General features: G+C 42.2%; 1 pseudogene; it reads right to left on the bottom strand.

Annotated features, from left to right (window-relative positions):
* Nucleotides 1-988: 988 nt before the first annotated feature.
* LOC124085437 (forkhead box protein I3-like) lies at nucleotides 989-3,507 on the bottom strand (annotated as a pseudogene).
* Between the last annotated feature and the right edge of the window lie 4,177 nt (nucleotides 3,508-7,684).

Below are 7,684 nucleotides of genomic sequence, written 5' to 3'. Positions count from 1 at the left end.
ATTTTAAAATGGGCTACCAATGTAGTTTAGTGGTGGAGCCTAGCATGCACAAGGCCCTGGGTTGAATCTCCAATACTGCAAAAAGAAAATAACATTTTATATATTTTCATAAATATATGCTATATATACTATATACATGAAAATATATTAAGAATGTAATACACATATATTATATTCTTATATATAAGAATGTATGTATATATATATATATATAATATTTTATATACATATATACATTTTTAATATATTTTCATGTATTTTATAAATTGAGAAGACCTGATCATTGGTATTGCACAACATGACAGAGGTTTTTCTTTCTTTTTTTTTTTTAATCCCACTTAGAGTTTGTTTCATGTGATCCTTCTCAGCATGCAGTTTACTTTCCTGAGAATTTTTTTTTCTTTGCTGCTCTGGTTCACATTAATTATAAATATAGAGTTGTGCTAGAAACAATATTTATAAAAGTTCATATGCTTGCTCACATTCAAAATATCCTTAGAAACAGTTTTCTGTACACACAGTAGGAGAGTAGCTAGTCTTTTTGGTTGTCTTTCTGCATAATGGTTAAAAAGTAATGTTGACATAATCATAATGATTTTTTTCCACATCCTATTTCAAAATAAAGATTTTTAAAATATTTTATCTTAAAGATAATATTCTGCTTTTCCCTATTACACAGGGAAAAGGCTTTTTGTTTGTTTGGTTGGGGTATTTTTTGTAATATGCATGTGATCCTGTTTCTAAAAATTCCAAACCCCAGTCTAAAAATGCTCAAATCAAAGTCTAAAAACATGACACAAAGGTAACTCATTGGATGCTATCTCCATCTGAGTGGAATGCTCATAAATAAATCCAACAACCACTTATTTTTTTAATACTTATTTATTTATTTATTTATTTATTTTTATGTGGTGCAGAGGATCCAACCCAGGGCCTCACACATGCTAGGTAAGTGCTCTACCACTGAGCCACAACCCCAGCCCCTAACCATTCATTTTTAATTAACACTTTTTAAATAACTTGCTATTCAACAAATAATGGCCCAATGTTTGCCATGTAATGTACCAGGTCTCTGCTGGGCACTGGGAGGGTGACCATGAGAGTTATTCGGGGAAAATGCCTCCAATACGTGAAAGGGAGTGCTAAGATAATAAAAGCATTTATTATTTTTAAAATTTTTGACCACAAATGGCAGCACACTGATACAAACCATATTAAAAACTATGAAATTCCATTTTAAAACTATTTTTTAATAAAATTCTAACAATACTTTGTTAAGAAATGAAATACCCAGGACAGGAGCTAAGAGGGACAGGATGTCATCAACTGATTAAGCAGTCACCGCAGACCTTGAACTTAGGCAGCAGGAGTGAGGCAGAGCTGGTGGGTGTCCCCCTTTCCTGCTCAGGGGAATATTACCAGGGATTGCTATTTCAACCAGAGTCTTTGGTAGTGCGAGATCCAGCTCCTGCTATGCCTACTTACTCATTTCTGCCGATGATGCAGTTTGTTTTAGCAGCTAGGATACAGGTTACCAGCACCAGCTCTGGAGCCAGGGCCCAGCTCCACCATTTCCTCTCTGGGACCTTGGGCAAGTCACTTCTCATCTCAGAATTCCACATCCATTGCATGGAAAGCAAGCGTGGGACAGGGCTTTCCCCCCGCCACTCGTGCAAGGTGAGGATTCCGCGGGCTAAAGATTGGTGCCCAGGATGCCTGACTGCACGGTTTTATTGCAATTAGTACCTCGCGAGTACCAGAGTTGACCTGTGAGCTGGGTACACCTCAAGGATTTGTAGTGCTTCCCGTGGGCACACTGATACAAACCTTAACTGGGGGCCAAAGACATAAAGTTGGAGGTCTCATAATAAAGAGCCAACTACCTGTCTTTTCTAGAACAATCAGAAAGCTGCTAGACAGGAGACAGCCAAACAGCTGCTCTGCAAGCCTTTGGCTGGTGGATCCAACCACCTGCTCCAAGTGCCAGATGCTTCGTTTCCCACCTAGCGACTTCGGGACTTGTTCCAACTGCCTAAGTACCTCTGAGCCCACCACCTGGCATACAACCACAAGCTGGACAGACCCAGTCCCTGCCCTCACAGGGCTCACAGGCTACCTGCGTCGGAATGCAGATGGATTTCTCCCCAGAGGTGCATCTCCAGGAAACCTGTAAAAGCTTGCTGGGTTCTAGGAGTTCCCTGTTCCACCTGGTTCCTCCACTGTAGTAACAGAGAAACACAGAATCTCAGCCCCACCCCAGACCCAGCACTGGGAATCTGCACTGCAGCGACCTCAGATGTGCTATGAAAACCTAAGAAGCACGGCCCTACACCTCAGAGGCCTCCCAGGGATAGATGTTGACCATGCCGAAGTTGTACAGGGGTCTACGGAAGGGGCTGCCCTGGCGCCCATGGGTGCAGGTAGGGAAGGGGCTGTAGTAGGAAGATCACTGACTGCTGCCATTGCTGGTGCTCAGCTACGGTATCTGCGGAGGCCTCAGAGGTGGAGGTGGCGGGGGAAGGCACTGCTTGAGGGCAGCTGAGCTCCTTGGACCCCCAGGTAGCAGTTGCTGGGCCTGCGCCTTTGATGTTCCCGCTGCTGCAGACGCTAATGGTGCCAAGGCTGCTGAAGAAGGTGCTGAGTCAGGAGCCAGAGGCCAGCACCGGGCCCCTTTAGGGGACACGGGATTCTTGGCGCTCTCAGTCTCGAGCGACTGACCACAGCACTGAGGAGGTGTGTATCCCTCCGGTGTGCCACCCACTCAGGTCCGCAATCCCGAAGACAGGTGTTCTGACTTGGAAGTCCCTGCAGTTAACACAGAGCTGCCGCTGGCCTCAGAACGCTTCTTTCGCTTCCGAAGGAAGTTTCTATTGTCAAACATCATGTTGCAGTTTGGATCTAGAGTCCAGTAATTACCTTTCCCAGGGTCGTCCTCGTCGCGGGGCACCTTCTTGAAGCATTTGTTGAGCTACAAGTTGTGGCGAATGGAGTTCTGCCAGCCAGCCTTGCTGCACTGGTACAAAGGGAAGCTAACGGCCAGGAACTGGTAGATGTGGCGAACGTGAGGTTGTCCTCCGGCGCTCTGTGGATGGCTATGGCGATGAGCGCCAAGTATGAGTAGGGCGGCGGCACCATCTTCATTAGGTCCTTCTGGGTGGCGAAGGACAACCAGCCCATCTGTGAAAGAGGATTTTCTATGGAAGTAACTCTGGGCAGTTTATGCGTCATGAACAGACCGTCTATGTTGGATCAAGGTTTCCTGCTAATCCAGCTCATCCTTCAACATGTGCAGAAGGTTGCGGATGGAATTTGAATAAAACACACTTTCAGTTGGAGACTTGAACTCAGAGCCCACTAATTAAACAGATCACAGGAAAAAGAAAATCTGTTGAATATTAGAGTAACTGGTTAAACTAGGTTTTGACTGTCAATATGAAAAACACAAATAACATTCCAGGTTGCACTGTGAAATAATGTAAAATGACCTACTAGGCACCCAAGAACTATGGCTTGTTTAGTGCTGGGAATGGAACCAGGGGCCTTGAGCATACTGGGAAAGCGCTCTGCACCCAGCGCCAGAAGACTACGTACTGTACTTTTTTTTTTTTTTTTTTTTTTTAAATCTGGAAAGGCATTGAGGCCACAATCTGAATCTGACATAAGAAATTTCAAATTAAGTAACGGGAATTTCGAGTGTCTGTTTTGAAGTCCGGCAGTGATCCTGATGGGAAAAACGCAGCCACTCCCGGGAACCCCCCTGTGGCTGCACATGGCTGGGCCAGACTGTAAAGCGCGGCGGCCTCAAGCTTTCCAGGACCCCGCGGCTGAGTCTGATGGAGCCCTGCGGGGCCCGGACCCTGCGCTGCCGGGTCTCCTAGCCCAGACTGTCCCGCTCAGGCGAGGCCACCGCAGAGGACAGGCACGGTGGTGGGAAGGGCGGGGCGGGAGCGCAGCGGAGGCTGTCAGCCCCTTCCAGCCCAGAGAGGGCACAGGACGCCCTGACAGCGGCCGCGGGTAGCGCCCTGGGCGACTGCTCTGCGGGTCGTTGAGACCTCCCCACAATGGACAGAAGCCTGAGAGGTCCTGGAGTGGGAGCAGACACTCCGCGACCAGAGAGAAAAGGCGGCGGACAAACCCTAATTGGCCAATTCCAAGCCCTGGACCCTTTGGGAAGATTTACTGGCCCTTAGCCTAAGGCCTGTGCATGTAACATGGAAAGGCTGCTCTCAACTTTCCCCCGACCTTTTAAAAGAAAACTTTTGCTACATCTGGACTTTCCAAATGTAAAAGGGTAAATTTCATTTTAAAATGAAAAGTAACGGGAATTTTCTTGCAATTTGATATTTTCAATTTTGTCCAAAATTACTTTGGGAATATCCTGAAGCAGAATAGATGTTTGAAAATGTTGTTGATCTGAATTATGAATAAAACTTTTGACATGATTTTATTTTTTGGCATAATTTTCTAATTATTTGATTTTTTAAGATATTAAAACTTACTGCCTCAGCCTCCTGAATACCCAGGAATTATGGGCGTGCTCCACTATACCTGGCTTGAAACAGAATATTTTACAAATTACCATCGTGCCTAAATCATATTAGAATCTCAGAAATTTTTGTTGGAAATCAGAGAGTGTCAAAGTGAGCTGAGGGATACCAATTTGGATATTGGTTGATGTCTGGTTATGGATTATATTAAATTGTATTTTGAAGGGGTCAGACTTAAGTGAATGTACAATGGGAAGCCACTGCAAGTGTTTGATTATGAGGACAATATGAGAAGACCTGTGATTTAGAAAGAGCTTTTAGGAATAGGCATTGTAGGAGAGAAAATTGAATTGAAAATTTAGATTATGGCTATGGAAAAAAATAAAGTGAACTCTTATGGGTACTAATGTTATAGTTAAAGCTCCGTCCTGGGGTTTCATAAACTGGCTTCCAGACCATTCACAAATAATTGAATCAAGCCTTTATTGAAGCACACCAGTGGCGGCTGACCAGAACTATAAAGCTGTTCCCCTGATCAGCCCAGAACAATTGCAAGGGCACTCCTTATAAGCCTGAAAACCGAGAAAGGGATGTTCAGGGGGTCTAGCCAATGCAAGCAAGCCAGGTTACAGAAGCGGGACAGTGCAATCAAGCGGAGGGAAGCCTAACCAATCAGTTAGCCCAGTCACCCCAGTTACAGAAACAGAGCCCCATTACCCTAGTTACAGAAACAATACACCATTAGGTAGTTCCATGTTCTTAAAGGTTTCTATAGCAAAAGGAAAAGAACATCTTGCCCCAGTCATGACTCTTCTACTTGGCATGGTTGTTTTACAGGATGAAGTCATAAAACAAAATGGAGTCACATTTGCTCCTACTTTCACACTATTATTTACTTAATTTCATTGATTGAATTAAAAAAGCATTTTTATACCTGATATTAGAATTAACCTTTTTGTTATAGGAATAACCTTTTTGTTATAGGAATATCTTTTGACAATTTTATCTTCTCTCTTGAATCTGTGCTATGACTTTCCTTTGAGTGTAATGAATCTTCTAATTTGAGATAATATTTTGTAAATACATCCTTACTGTTTATAGCTTCAACTTTTTGAAATTAAAATGCAATTATATGAAATTTAATTGTATTATAATTTCAGCATGGTATCACTCAAAATTGATAATGAACATTCAATTTGAGTGTTGACTTTATACAACAAAATCAGTTTTCCAAAGTGTGTTTTGAGGAATGTTAATTCTATGAGATGTTTCTAGAATAGTTCTGTGTGCAGAAAAGTGCAGCAGACATCTTTTTGTGGTAGTTCGGTTCTAAAGTCATTGTAGAAGGTAAAAAAAAAATTATGTATATACAAAATGGTATGTATGAATATTGGTTTTGGAAATTCCTTTGCTGCATCAAATAACATAAATATAATTTAGTAGGGTCACATTTTTCTCCAGCATTGTTCAAGTTTGCTCGGTTTTGTTGTTAATTTTGTTGTTAATTTTGGTTGTTTCAAGTGACGCAGGATGCTGCCAGTTACTATGTGATTGGCAGTACATCCATTCAGAGTTCATCTTAATTGCATACACTGTATCTCTTGTTTTCAGAATAATTTTGACCCCTCATTGAAACTAACATGTATATGCACCAGATGTTCTTCCTGTGACTTTGTCCATTCTAATTTATCACCATAACCGCCCTGGGAATTGTGTACCACTAGAATCTTCATTAATAGCATAATCACAGATGGTCTTAAGTGTTTGGGGAGAAGCTATAAATCACTTAGAAAACTCTGTGAAATCCTAGGGATACTTTGGGAACAAAAAATATATATAATGCCATGATACACACACAATCTATATAGTTTCAGGAACCCTGTAAGTCCATAGGTGAAGTCATATATGAACTTGAAGATTAGAAATTTTGAGTAAGAAAGAGACTCAGAGAGTCACCAGCATCAGTCACTTAAGGGGCTAGGTTGATGAAACACATCTGCTTAGCCCCAAGACTGCTTCAAACATCCTGGCGTCTCTCAAGTGGTAACTGTCAATACAAACCCAAGAACACCAAGACTGAGCTAGAAAGCACGCTCACGAAAAGACTACTGCAGAACATGAAAGAAAATCATCGCAACTATCAGCAAAACTTCTTTAACCTTGGGGAAAGGACATTTGCTTTGCAACACAGGAAAAATCTGAAGGCAGGAGAAGTCCAGTCCAGAAAACTCACACTAACCATTGGCTGGGGCATGTCCCATGGAAATGCAGTCTGCATGGTCCTCGGTATGGTCCTGCACCATCCTGGCTTGGCCTCCCTAGTCTGCACACCCAGCACAACAAAGCCAACTCCCTCTGCCATTGACCTCCATGGCTCCTTCCAGGCTGAGCAGGAACTAAGCCCCGAGCTGCTGATGACCATGTCAGAATCAGATGCAGAACATGAATAGCAAGGGGCTCCAGACTGTGCCAAGCAAAGGCAAGACTCGTCAGTTTTTATGATGTGTTCATCTGAAGTGCAGAGAGAGCACTGTGATGAGCCCTTGACTGAGAAAATTAAACAAATTTATCACTAATCTAGTCAACTTTGGAGAGGGTAGGCCTCTGGGCTCTTTAATTTGTTGGTTTCACCCCATGCAGGTGGTTAAATGATAGCAATGACCATTTTTAACAGGGATATTTTTTTAAAAAAATATGGAATTAGCATGTCTTTTACACTATAAGGAAAATATTCTTTCCTTTGTTTCAATAGCTTGAAATTTTATTTATACCTAATTAATATTCAAACATAGTTGTTTTATGATTCCCAGTTTTTACATACATTTGAATAACAGGAAATTGGAATACTGAGTTCTACATATGCATATACAAATATATTCATTTTATTCTTTTTAGTTATATAAAACACAATGATACACCCTGAAATAATCACAGAAGCATGAAACACAGCCTGCTTCAAATCAGTCCCCAGCACTTGCCCCGTGCTACCCCCACTCGCCTACCTCCGCTCCAGCCATCCATCTTCAATCCATTTATACTTCATTTTGTTTTGTTTTGTTTTGTGTTTTTCATTGGTGTCCATGGATACACCTGATGCTGAGACCCACAGGGCCATATCAGTGTATGCTCATGTCAAAGTTGGTCAGATTCATTCCACAGTTTTTTTTCCCTTTTACTGTCCCTTATTTCTCTCATTC

Source organism: Marmota monax, unplaced genomic scaffold, assembly GCF_021218885.2.
Source record: "Marmota monax isolate L192 unplaced genomic scaffold, Marmota_monax_Labrador192_F-V1.1 WCK01_AAM20220418_F8-fsc00491, whole genome shotgun sequence".
In the NCBI taxonomy this organism is placed as follows: domain Eukaryota; kingdom Metazoa; phylum Chordata; class Mammalia; order Rodentia; family Sciuridae; genus Marmota; species Marmota monax.
This window is presented reverse-complemented; position numbering and strand designations above follow the sequence as displayed.